Genomic DNA, 14,797 nt, shown 5'->3' with positions numbered 1-14,797 from the left:
CCTCATTAGAAGCATAAGTAGCACTTATGGAAGAAGGAAGTCATCTAGTATAGATCTCATCATACATCATTAGAAAGGAGCATTTGCAAGGACAAGGATGTTCAAGATCCTTCATAGGAATCTTCATTAGAAGGTTCATCTCTTGGAAGAAGCAAGTGTCTCACTAAGAATACCACCTTGGATGGGATTCACTATTTGGAAGAATGATGGTATGATGATAAAGGAATGCAGCATGTCAAAGATGATTGAAGCACTCTCAATCAAGGACAAGACGCTGCTGAAGGAAGTCTAGATGACCAAAGAAGAAAAGAGGTATGTATGCATATGTTCAATGAGTCAAGTCATGTCGTTATATAGTTGCAGATAGTAAGGATGCATGCTCTACCTCATGAGCATGATCAAGGGAAAATGATCTCTTTCATTAAAAGGATGCATGAAGGCATGGGTCACATATTAACTAGATGAAATCAACATAGTATTTCCTCATATGGAATATGAGGTGGTTGACAAAAATGAAGGAACTATGATTGGGAGTTCTTGGGAAGTAATATGTGAATAAAGAGAAAAGAAGAGATCATGAAAGATGCAACTATGGAGAAGGAAATCAACATCCAATGACTAGAAGAATTGACTATGATATCTCCATGGGAAAGATATGAAGACCTTGGAAAAGTCTGAAAAGAAAGAAGACCCTTGACTAATGAATATCTTGGAGATGTGTCAATATGAATGCAGGATGTTGATGTTGCAACAAACATATGTCATGATGAAGGGCCATCACAAAAGGGCTACAGAAAGAAAAGTGTGGATGTCATCTACAACTGATACTCATGTGGAAGGATGGAAGATCCTGAAGGAGACATGATGTGAAAAAGGTAGTTGTATGAGGAAAAGCCAAATATGGTCCAATGGATCACTCTTCGAGGAAAGGAAGGATGACATGATTACCCTGATTCAAGAAGGAAAGTGATGGATGGTCAATGCCCTACATAGAAGTCCGAAAGATGAAGACTCCATAATATTAAAAATGAAATTAATGACATCAAATGGAGGAGCTATACAAGCAGTTGAAGGTCCCATGATCTTTATCAATGAATAGAGAGATGTTGTTGGGAACAGGTCTATAGTTAAGAGGGAGCCTGGAAGCAAGTTTTTGATTTAGTAGAAACTTGAAAGCAAGTCCCTAAGTTAAGATGGAGCTTGGGGTACATTCCTTTTATATGAACGAGTACATTGCTTCATTGGAATGGGTATATCCTCCCTAGTTGAGAGGTAGAGATAGACACATCATTCTTGTTTTCACTTAGGAAGAAAAGAATGGAGGATTTGGTAAGCATTTAACATCCAATAATCTTTGAGGATGTGGTAGGGCATCCGAGACAAGAGTAGTCATAGAGGACCAAAATTCTTTGAGGATTGGGAATCCAAGATAAGAATAGTCCTGGAAGGACATGCCCTGTGAATATCCAGGTGGGGTATGTTGCTTGAGAGACAATGATGAAGGTGTCTATAAATCATTGGTCTCTCCAACACTGTGCTCTGATCTTGTGGAGCGATAGAGTTTAGTTAAGGCCTTGCTATGTGACAATGTTGGATGATATGATGCTATGCATATGGGTTACCAATCCGACTCTACTTATGGGAATTCTTCAAATTGAGAATGTCCAAGTACCTTGTATGGATTATGAATACCTCCCTAGTTAGGAGGGAGTGTTGAAATATGTAACTAGGTTTGGTCTTCATAATGACATATGTAATCATGATTTTATGTATTTGATGTAATAAGAAAAATAAATTTATTATTGATGATCTTGAGGCATAGGTTTCATGCTCAAGGAAATTTATTTTAGGTCAAGCTGCCATTGTGAGCTCTTAGGTTTGTCATAAAGTCAATTGAGGCATTGTCAAGTATGTAAGACCCACTTGGGCATGTTACATATTGCATAGAAGATTTCATTTGAGTCAAATAAGAGTTAAATGACCCTCCAAGACCAAGTCGAAATGCAAGCAACAAGTCGACCTATCTAGAAGGTAAAGTCAGCATAAGGACAACAACAAGTCGACTCAAAAGGGAATGACATGAAGAATATCAAAGGAGAGCTTGGCCTCATTTGTCAAGGCATCAATTAGATACAAAAAAAACTTGTCCAAGAAGAAACGATGAAAAGAGAAGACAAAAGTGAATAAAATGAAGCATCATTTCGAGTTTGTTTCCGGGTTATTCTCTTCACACGTGCGGGGCAATTAGGGCTTCATACAATTGCAGAAAGATCACAATCTATAGTTAAGGTTTGGGCTTGTTATAACCTGATTTGGAGGCCGAATTGATGAACAGAAGGGAGATCATCAAGCAAATGGAATAAGAGATAATTATAACCATAAGTCATCGACACATGCAAGAATTGTAGTAGTTGCAGCCTAGTCGAGAATTGCAGACTGGCCAAAGTTGCAGTCATCATTACAGGCTTGACTTGGGTTAACTTTGTGAGGATAAACTTCTACAAGGAAGAAATTGGACTTGGTCTTAGAGGTGTCATTGACTAGAAGTATTTGTCAAGGGTCTAGGTCTAGGAATTTGTCAATTGAAGATTCTATAAGAAGAAGATTTCTTGTGGATTTTCCTCTCATATTAGAGAGGTTTTGGCCCTGGATGATCGCCTATATCTTATGTCCTTTGTCTTATTGTTATTTATGATTTGGTAGTTGTTTGATGAAGAAAAAAACTAATGACAATAAGTAAAAAAAGAAGCTAAGCAGATGAAGTAAAAATACATCACAAACAATTATCATTACAAGAGAAATCATTCGATGTTGTTGCCCCTAGATGTCTCAACATAAATTATGGAATGTTAGTTGTAAATAACATAACTCATGCAAGCTTGGGATCATGGTGGGAACTCAATACACATTATACAAAGAGATTTAGATCACAAATATGATTGATGAACTTGGAAACACCACCAAGTGCACCTGCACCAATACAAAATTTGGGTTGACCATCAAGTTTCTCGATGTCATGCTTCGATACATATCTTAAATGTTTTTGTCGCCCATCAATTCCCTTCATTGTTTGTGGACAATCAATTTCCAATAAATCTTGCAACTAACCTTGATTTCTGTGCATTCTCTCACTGCCGACGCGTATGTATTGTTTCTCTCTTGAGTGCCGAGGTTCTGTGATTTTTTGCTGAAAGCACCTGTAATATCTTTTAGGACGTAAAGTTTCTTTTGGTAAATATTTTGCCACAATTGATAGGTTGAGACGAGATAGGACAACACCCATGGGAAGAATGACATTCGGGTGTCGTAATCATTTCATAATCTAGTCGCTCTTCATGGAAGTCTTGTTCTATATGAATCTTAACATTGGATCCATGCTAGTCATTATGATGTATTGTACCATAAGAACCTATTCCAATTAGTTCCTTCGAAACAAGATCATTCCATGGAATATCAAGACCATCCATTGATAAAGATAATTCAAGGTTTGCTTTGGTTGAAAACCGATTACCAATCTCATCATGTCTCCCTTCATTTAATTTGTTACTCGATATAATTTCAACATGGCATGTGCATTTTTATGCAGGTGTGTTATCCTCTGCTGAAGAATCAACTTCGATAGGTACATCTTTTTGTTTATGAGCCTTAAACCATATTTCATTAAGGCATTCTTCCTTGTTAAATCTAGATTGCACATCTCTTTGTTTGCAACATGGGAAAAAAATCTATTGAAAGCAATCTTCATCATTGTGTTTCACCACGGAAGAAACATAGTCCATATGCGAGCTCTTAATTTCAATAGGTGTTTTGTAATAATCCGGTGCATGCACTTCATTTCATGTCGTGACAAACCTTCCAATAAGACATCTAATTTCCACTTGTGTTCAAAAGGTACTCTTGTCTGAAGTTTTTAGAAGTGGCTGAGTACCTATAAATATTGGATGTTGAAGTAGATGGAATAATTGTTGGTTCCAAATCTTGCTTTTCTTTTCTGTAAATCCATCCATTGACTACTGCAATATTTTCAGTTGTGGTAATCTAATTGTAGAGGATGAGACAAGCATACAAGTAGCTTTTCCATTGCCCCTTCCAACACGACCTCTGAATTGATGCAACTGTGCTATTCCAAACCTCTCAGCATTCATAATTACCATCATTGTTGCCTCAGGAATGTCAATTCCAACTTCAACCACCTGGGTTGAGAGCAAAACTTGTGTCTTTCCTTCTTTGAACTGTTGAATTGCTCCTTTTTCAGTATGGTTCACATGACCATGAAGGAGACCACATTTGTAACCCTTAAAGAATCTAGATATTTTCTTTATTTTTGTAGCAATTGCATGAAGTTCTGGAAGATGTTCACTTTCATATATTGCTGGGTAAACAAGAAAAACTTTGGATCCATCTTCAAGGTCTTTTTGGGTCATCTGATATGTTTTAGTGAGCCCTTTTCTGTTTCCATGGAGAGCAAGTGTCTTCACATGAACACGACCTTGACTTGTCCATAACTATGTAAACTTGTTTGTTGCGGGTCTCTTCCAGTGCCATTTATTGCCTTATGGCTGCTACTAAATCTTTCTTGACAACTAGGTTGAGATGAGGCTTGGGTTCATCAGGGGTTTTAGCTTCCTCTTTGCCTACAACCCTGGTCACGAGGGTGTCTTTAACCTAGATTTTAATACTTCCAAAACCTCCACTGAGATTTCGTGCCTCTTCTTCAACTTGTTTTCTCAACATCATTGCAGAGTCCTCCTAGATATTTCCCTTGGTATTTTTCCTTACTTGGGTTTTCTTCTTTAGAAATTTGCTTCTTCCTCTATGTCATGTTAAGCCTTCCATAACTTTTAAGAACAACACTGGAGCCATTTTTTATAACGTGTGTATTGATGGTAACATGCCTTGTGGATTCTTCGTATTATCTTAAGTCAATGAGTTGCAAAAATCTTCTTTGGTATCCATCTTTTCCTTTGCTTCTTCAGAAATAAGGTTAGAAACCATCTCCATTTTCAGTGTCTCATTTAAATCTCGGTGTGCCTTCTTAGGGCCCATTACATAGACCCGCTTATTTTTGTTGAGGAAATTGCCATTTTCCGATGAGAGTATGTCTCTCTTGCATCTACAAATACCTTGCTACTCTGTGTAGTGTTATTGTTGGACATGGAATTATGTTCAACATTTGTGCTAGTAAGGTTGATTTCTTGGTCTTCAATTGTTGCTCTACCATCTTCAGATCTACAATCTTTTCTTCTCTCTACAATTTTAAGGCCTTCATGATATCTTGCTCTGCCATCACTCTTCTCTTTGTTCGAATCAACTGATAATTGGAGTGCCAACACTCAAACCTGATCTTTCACTTTTGTTAGGTTCCTATTGTAGTCTTCAAAGACTTTTCTTAGGTTCTTGTTAGAGTCTTCAAGAATATGCAAGAATTTTGGCAAGCGCTCTTGCACGATAATTGTGTTAATCATTTCCTATGAGAGAACTAATTCTTGCTGAAACTGATTAGGAGCACTTTTGAGACTGGAAAACCCCTTAGGCTGGTAGGATGCACAACTTTGATACCACAATAATGTCCCTTTTTATTTAATTTATAATTTTCTATCAAAACTTGTTTAGAAAATTCGCCAAAAAATAACTTTGCCAAAAATTTTAATAAATTCCAACAAATTTGGACAACTAGTGATTTGAATTTTTTTATTTGAGAATTTCCACAAAAAAACCCAACCAATTTTATAAATAACACTGAGAAATATTTAGATCAATTTATTTTAGAAAAAACTGACAAATTGACAACTTAAGATAATTCGACCTCCTTTCAAGAATTCTCGAGCTCGATCCGTCGCTGTAATTCTTTGGCAAATTTAGGCCTCCTTGCTAAGATGTGGTTTTGTTGTAACTAGACCCTTAATCAATCTTCAATTCTTCATCTCTGATTAACGCCAATGAAGAACCTGAAGTGGTTCTCTCTCTTGACTAACTAGGCCAGAGGTTTCACCACCAAAACTAATCATCACTAGCAAGGGTGGACTATTTCATCACTGACACTGGGATCTCCACAAGGGTTTGCCTTCACACAATAAGCTACTAGAGCTCTTGAAAACAATTATCAAAATCAATAACCAGTGCATGTCCAAAGTGAACTCCAATTATCTTTTATAACTTTATCTTAGAATACCATGGGTTTTTTTAATAAACATTTTATAATTTAATTATTCATTTCACTTTTTGATGTTTATTTTGCTCCAAGTGAAAATGAAAAATTAAATCGATCTTTTTGGAAAGGGACATTGCAATAACCTCCCAAACTAATTTGTGGTTACCCAATTTGTGTTTGGAACTTCAAACTATATTTTAATAGTTTGGCAGATCTATTTATTGACACAAGATACCAAATGATAAAGTATTTGAAAACTGCAACCACCTAAATATTAGTGCGAGAGAACTTAAAAGTGCAAAGGAAATATTGAAGTACTGAAATATAAAGCATGGATAGGTAGCCACCTATGTCACATGACACAAAAATATGAGCATTTGACATGTGACATGGCGACCCAGAGGAGGACATGGAGGATATATATATCTATATATATATATATATATATATAATTTAAAAATATAACAAATTAGGGAATTACAAACAAAAAAAAGAAATATAGACAAAAATTCAGTTTAGAAACTAAAACATTTAGATGACGATACAAATTCAATTATATATACAACTAGTACTACATCAATAATGATAAATTGAACACAATAAATTAAAACCATAAACTGTAGTTTTTTCATCAATTCATCAAAATAAAAATGTATTACATAAATACTGACTCATTGAATCATTGTTACTATAGGTGGCAATACCAATGGCAAATACAAAACATGGTAGATACAATCTCCCTGACCCTTGATGTTTTGTAACATGCTTGCACAATGGTTACTTTTGTTTTTGAGCTTGGTGTCCTACTAAAAGAATGTCTTGTTCTACATTTGAAGCTTTTGTTGTAGCACCAATGGGAGCATTCTTCCCTTTTCCCAATGCCTTTGATTAAGCCATGATTGTTGTAATATGAAAGACAATCTAACTACTGTAAGAAAAACAAATTGCTGTATGAAAAACAGACAGTGTTGTACCTGCCAACATTGAGAGGGATATCCTTGATATGAAGTCCCAACTAGATCTCACACCGTTTGGAGTAGTGGTCTTTGTAGTGGGTGGTAGTGTAATGCCTTGACAATGGTAGCGCGCAGAGGAAAGTATGATAAATTTGGGTAAGAGAGTGTGTGACCCTGCTGTGAGTCAAGTGCGATGCATAAAGGTTCTAACACATGGAAGGGGAAAGGAGGTTTGCCCCTTAGAAGCTTGTAATAGTATGCAACTTGAGAGGAACACACGAGCGAAATGACATCACAAGCTAAAATGTAGAATAGTCCACAAATTAAAGTGATGAGTTAATCCAATAACACACATTCAACAGGATTCATACAAATGCATACAAAGTAGTTCATAAGCATATGCATAAGTTAAATAGCATACATTGCTAATGCAACCATAATAGTCCAACTACATTAACAAAATATGCATAAAAGTGTGTTGGATTTGATATTATTATCATAAGTTAAAGTTCCATCCATGCATACATCATTGACGACCACTAGCCCCAATAGTGGAACATTATAGTCAAGAACACCTGCTCCTCCAAAAACACCTGCTCATAGTCAAGAACACCTGCTCATCCAAAACTATCTCTTTTGGTGTCCATGTCCAGCTCATGCCAGGGAACTGTTGTTGGGCACAAATTGCATCCAGTAAGTAGGCAGACATGTAAAACCTTGCTTGCTCATTCTTGGGAGGATTTCGAGCCTTAGCCACATGGGTCCTCAACTAATGAGCCAAAAAATTGTCCAGTAAGACAACCCACCCTTCAGGAAAGGTTTATGTTTTCTCTTGACCATATATTCTGCAGGCAAAGATGATCAAGAACTAGTAAGCCTTCCTGAGGGACTTCATCTTGTAAACATGGGTAGGTGTCTGTCTAAACTTTGATGGATCTTTCACCTAGCGCTTTACAATATCCGTGTTCACATAACTATGGGTGGCATAGAAGAGTGAGTCCATGCGCTTCACTACCTCAGGAAAGTGATACATATGTTGAAAGTTCTCTGCCCTAAAGGTGACAAGCTCTCTCCCACTGGCACTGCTCAATGTCATAATTTGTTCATCCGTGTGTGAGACAATCCAACTGATGATATCCGCCCATGGGAAGGCAGAGTACCTGCATGCAACCTTGTATAACCCTGACCGCTGGATATTAAGATAAATCTGCCAGTCCTCTAAGTCTTCCTTGAAGTCCTTTGCAAAAGTGTCTTTGATCTACTGCCATGTTAGTGTTGTACCCTTCTCAATGAACAACTGAGTATCTGCATATACTAGCAAATCCACTGATATCTGCTCAACTTCTTCCCCAGTATTGTTCTCGGTAGTTTCCTTTGATGAAACTCTCTTGGATGCCATGTTAACTATAAATTCTAGAGAGATGCTCAACAATTGTTGTACCTATGGGACAAAGAGGAAACTCATGCTAAGTAAATGTCAGCTTTAAAAACCAAAACAACTTAAAAACAAGATCAAGCAGCAAGTTAGACTCATGATGGGAAGGATTGCATAGTTTTGGATGACAAAGATCATTGGATGACTGTGGGAACTGCGCACTACGCAGTCCCAACAGTCAGTGGGGAAGCTTGATGACTGGAACTGCGCAATGCGCAGTTCAGTCTGGGCCAAGGCCAAGAGGGACTGCGCATTGTGCAGTCTCAGTGGCCAAGATGGGGGGTTGGCTCCTGGAATTGCGCAGTTGGAGCCAGCCCAGGCTAAGCTCTGTGCAATTCTAGAATCCAAGGCAGAGGCCTTGAGCTCCCTGATTGTGCAGTGTAAGCAATGGAGTGAGATCCGGGCAAGGGGACCCAGATCTTACCATGGGGAGTGTGTAAAACAAGCAGATCTGAAAGATGGTGTGATGATGGGTGAAAATATGACTAACTGTTGATGCATGCATGTGAAACAAGTGCAACAATTGATTAAACTAAAGGAAAACAAAGCATGTGAGGAGAGTTGTCGCAACAACGACCGTTAGTGAAAAAAGGGGAAAACACATGTGACACTCGGGAAAGGCAATCTATAACTTGAAACAACACCTCTACAAGCTAAAACAAGTTAAAACACCAACAATCATTCAAAGAAACAAGTGAAACAACACCCTCACAAGATAAACAACAAAAAATGATAGAAAATGCGGCAAAAGACGAGAAAAGAAAAAATCACTTTGAAAATCGACGACGATCGCACCAAAGGCTCCTTCATATCCTTGGGAATGCTAGAACTCCAATATCGAGTGTGAAAATGAGCTATAACAACGTAAATTAAATAGATCTGGTCAAGTTAGGGTTTATGAGGCGCATGCCTAAAATCAAGGAAAAAGCAACACTTGGCAGAAGTTTCTAAAAATATCTCGTGCCTCCTTCAGGTTACTAAAAATAGATGCCTATTTTTTAGGGATTTTTTTGGTTTTTTCTTTTTTAGGGAAAACTTCCATGCATTGCCCAAAGATTGCACAGTTCTAGGAAGGACTGGTCAACTCTCCGACTCATGTACTATGTAGTTTCTGAGCACAGTGAGGTTTGTGCAATTTATGGGCTCAGTGGCTCTGGGATTCCTCTACTATCTGCGCAATTTGCCATCTCAAGGCTGGCTGCAATTCAGTACCGCACATTTTCATAGCTCAAGGCTCATTGGCAGTCAAGACTGTGCAGTTCCCAAGACCAAGGCTAGTTGCCCTCAAGAATTGCGTAGTTCTCTAAGGCAAGCCCATAACTGTCAAGGGACCAAGTCAGGAGATCGACTTGAGGGTTAGAAAACGAACTAAGTGAGAAAACACAGGCCAAGATGAAAAGAATAATGCTAAGTCGAAGCACAAGTACCTGGATCAGTGCAGGATGAGCTGTTGTGGCTTAGAAGGCCTGAAAATCAATGCATAAGAAAAATTTTGGAGGGTGGTTGTAGCCGCTACAACACAACACTTTGGATCTTCTCTAACACTCATTACTCTCCCTTATTCACACTTAAAATCCTCCCATAGCTCCAAAAACTTGACCAAATGAGTGAAATACAAAGGCAAAGATAGGTTTTAAAGCACGTGGGGATCAATTTTTCATGGAGACTTGTCAAAAATTCACAAGACATCTGACTGTTGTTTGACACGAGTTTTGACTCCTTTCCTGTGCATAAGGCAGGAGTCAAACATATGTCAAATATATGTCATGTTAGTGTTGTGTTCGACACAAAGAATACATTACACAACATGGAGTAGGGACACGTTAGGTAACTTAAGTGTCCCACTATTTCCTGCCACGCTCATCTTAAAACAACCATATATAAAACCAAAGTGTATTCATATGGGCATTTCTAATATGGATTTTCAACTTGGATGGGTTTATTGTTTCAATCCAATATACCATTGATTTAGCATTATCCAAGCATGCCTTTGACAAATGGATTGGTGGGCATCATTAAGTAAAAGTTGTGTCTCTCTATTACCACCAATTAAAGCTAAGAGTTTAAGGCTGAGCATCCCCATAACATAGGGGTGGTATGGATTTCAAAAGAGGTAACAATAACCAACTGGTTAGGTTTCCTAGAACTGACATATTAATAGAGTTGGAAGAACATTTGAGTCTCTTTTAAATCACCCCACAAACTAGTAACTATGTGGTCATGATTTGTTTGAAATTGGTGGTATTTGTATGAATGAATTTTCCATTACTAAAAATGATAAAGAAAGGCTTTACATGAGCTCTTGTCAAATAGAGTTGTCCTAAAGGATTCCAAATAGGAATAGAATGCTCTAATTAAAAATATCACGTTTTTTCATGTATTTCAAATTTTTCGTGTAGTAGGGTCCATCAAAAGTATGCAACATGGGTACTCCTTGGATGAAAAATTAAATTCTACATCCAATAGGTGCTCCTACTCGAAATTTGAGTAAAACCATAGGGAGATAAGTTGAAAATATGAGTTGAAACATAGTTTTTATTTATTTATTAATAATTCCCTCTAAAACTTGATGAGGTAATCTAATCTTACTTCATTATTTTCACTATTATTTTATAATATTCCTTAGGAGGCCCATTTTATACCTCAAAATTCCTCTATTGAGAATTGCCAAGATTTTGAGAGGTGGGGATCTTATGAAGTCTTTATAACCATTGTGGCGACAATGCTCCCTTATAGACAAACTTGTTGCAACGATTTAGACTATGGTATAAAACCTCTGAAGACTATATCATGGAATTGCCTTCCATCCTGATAAATCGTTGGTGACATGCTGACCTTCTTCGAGAAGACATGCTTGATTAGCCTATGCATTCACTTCTTTGTTTTGACTCCTCAAAATGTGGAAGAAAGACATATGAGGAAAACATTCAATTATACTAAGGATTCTTCTTAAGAGAAGACTTAGGAGATTGTTCTTAGGGAGTGATCTTCTGTGGAATCACTGAATGGTGAGAAGAAAATTTCCTAGGATTGTTATCTTGGATAGATTCTTGCCTTTAGCCAACTGAAGCCCAAACAAAATACCATATGTTTCCACCAAGTTGTTTGTTCTTTTGCCAAGTCTCCAAGAATATATGATTTCTTGATTTTCTTTGTGATTTAAAAGAATCCCTCCCTCCTGCCACCCCTTAATATTCAAATTTTTAAAATGGCTTGTTCTTTTTTATTTGTAAATAGATTTAGAGTTATTTTGTTATGTATTTATAATTATTTTTATTTTTATTTTTATTTTTTACATAGAAGTAAAATGTCTTAGTTTGAAATGGATTTATTTTTAGTTAAATTTGATAACTTCCAATGTCGTACTAAGGAAAGTAATGTTATTGGTGAGATTAATATTTGTTTTATTTAGTTAAAAGTTTCTAATCAATTATAACATATTTAATCCTTAAGTAAATATAAAAACTTTCATCTTGGGTATTTGTCAAGTTGTAAGGTACTTACAGGTATTGAATGTGTTGTCAAAAAACATTGTGATATTTTTAATTAGAAAATTTACAAAACTTGTGACTTTTCAACAAGGCATTCATTTAATAAAAGCACTAAAATTCCCATCATCAAGGTGTATGATGATGTATGATATTTTATATGTATTGAATATCTTGTCAAAACAATTGTGATATTGTAACTCGAGAGTATATGTGTGTGTGATTTATTTGAACTTAATAGAAGTATCACAATTGGTTGAAAGAGGCTAGTCACCATAAGTGGCCCACTTATCTAAGTAAAACGACATTGAAAGGAAGAACCATTGACATAAGCACTTTGTTTGGCTAAGTTACCACAAATGGGGTAGTGGGTGCTATTCCATCCAAGTTAACTAAGACTTGCAATTGGCCTTAGCCAATTAACACATGGGCCACCCTCTTCATCTTTAAATGAGGACCTCATTGGTTTATAATTGTTTGTCTTGTCCTTTTCTGAGCTCTTATTTTCCAAATTTGAAGTTGGATAGTTCAAATTTTTTGGTTTATAATTGTTTGTCTTGTCCTTTATTGAGTTCTTATTTTCCAAGTTTGAAGTTGGATGGTTCAAATTTGTTTAATCTTAAGTTCGTTGGAAAAAATAAAAGGTGCTTTATTATTATTATTGTTTCCTTGTAACCATGAGAAAATGTTATAACCCCAAAGCCTCATTTATGTCATCTTTAAACAAAAAATCTAGGTTAGTTCTAGGTCCAAAACACATAGAGATTAAATTTATATGACTATCGATCTTGCTGGACAAAGTTAAACCTAATTCTAAGACATAAAACTTGAAATGGCACAGAGAAAAAGAATGTTGATTGATGTGCATGCCTATCAAGGATCATATGACCACCAAGGTAATGAGTGTATATTGAGCTTTTTACCATGAGCAAAAATTGAAGGGACAAATAATTAGGGATTCCTTGGTGTTAGAAAATATTTTTGGATTTTTTATCCATATGGATTTATCTTATGCATGATTTCTCTAATCCTTTGTCTTTAAAGATATGTTGCATGTGATATTAATCATCACCATTTCATTTCACATTAGTCTTATCTCATATATTTGCTTGGAGCTTGTTTTGACATTTTACAGAAGTTTAATTCCAAGTCTAGGTTTTGTATATCCAACATGGTCTTGCAAAACTTCTATGCATTGCTTCCATAGCATTGGCAACCTTGCCCACAAGTTTTTTCTCCTGGTGTTTTATCCTTTCAAACTTTAGGTCAACTTTTCCATACATGATCCTATTTTCCTCCTTTTACCTAATACAAAGTGGACGGTTGAGCTTTCCTTCTTCCATAATGCATGGTTAGTCATTGATCTCCATTGTTTTTTGACTCATGCTCTACATTTTTATTCTCCTTGAATGGAGAATAAATTGTGAGAAACTCTACTTTTAATTGTTAAGGATTTTTTCACTATTCCAACACCTTGTAGACTGTGTCACATTTTGTTGTTGCCTTGAAAGGATCACGAATCTAAGTCCTCATGTCCTTCCAAATATCAATTAGCTATTATGTCTATCATAATTATGAGTATGATATCAAGGATTGCATGGAGAAGAGGAATATAGGGAAGAGGGTGTAAAACATATAATTAATCATTATGTAAAATGAGTGGTTAAACAAACTTCTCACCTCTATATATCTTTGAGTTCACCTCAAGTGCCAGTGACCTTGAGATCTTCTTTGATGAATGGTGATGTTGACAATCCAATTTGCATTTTTTTTAATTAATTCTTTTGATATGTTTATTGATCATGTTTCTATTAGAGGTGGTATTTCTAATCCAATCAATTTTATATTAAGAATACAATGAGAAATCCATGTTTTATTGAAGATGGTATGAATCATAAGTTTGGAATTCTCTTCTACATTGAGGTTATAGAATTGTAAAATGAAGCATTGTTTTATTCCCTCCATTAAGGTTTCAACTTTAAATCTATTGTTGGTTGTTTCACTTGTAACTTCTAGAATAATGTAAGTACTCATCCCGCTTATTCCATTCTCTACATGCCTAGAGTTTCCTCTAGTTGCTTGATCAATGTTTCATTATACCCAGTTTTTTTCTACCTAATTTTTTTTTAGGAGGGGATCCAAAGTGTAGAGAATGTAACGAATAGGATTCATACACACAACATAATATTCAAAATATTTGGAATATGTAATTATCCATTATAACACAATACTATATTTATAAGAAAAGTTGAATGTACAAGAGATATGATATGATGATGTTACAAATGAGGGTCATGCTTATATACTAGGCAAGGTGCCCCTTCATGAATAGTCATGTACTTTGGGACATGTCTCTTCAATATCTAATTATTATTTAATTAATCATTATTGTGATTATTTATATTATTTTTTATATATATTATATTCACAACATTGCCTTCCTCTTCAAAAAATATTTGACCTCAAATCTTATTGCTGATAAGATGTGCCATACATTTCTGTCTTGTAATCTATTCACATTTTTCAAAATTCTTCAAGTTGTTATCTTTGATGATACAAAACAATAAGATCCTTTGAGTGATAAATAAAATTGTTGAACTGAGAAAGGGTTTGATCATCCTAAATCAACCGTTTGTAGAATCTAGCGATTACTGGTCACTTCAGATGATTGTTTTTTATCATAAGACTGAATTATGTTGACATCGATATTCTTGGGAGCATATGCAAGTTGTTTCTCGTCTGATGGATATGTATACCGGTTAAGATG

The sequence above is a fragment of the Pinus tabuliformis genome, chromosome 9 (genome assembly GCF_031772625.1).
Source record: "Pinus tabuliformis cultivar Carrire ecotype Pingquan chromosome 9, CPIR1, whole genome shotgun sequence".
NCBI lineage: Eukaryota > Viridiplantae > Streptophyta > Pinopsida > Pinales > Pinaceae > Pinus > Pinus tabuliformis.
This window is presented reverse-complemented; position numbering follows the sequence as displayed.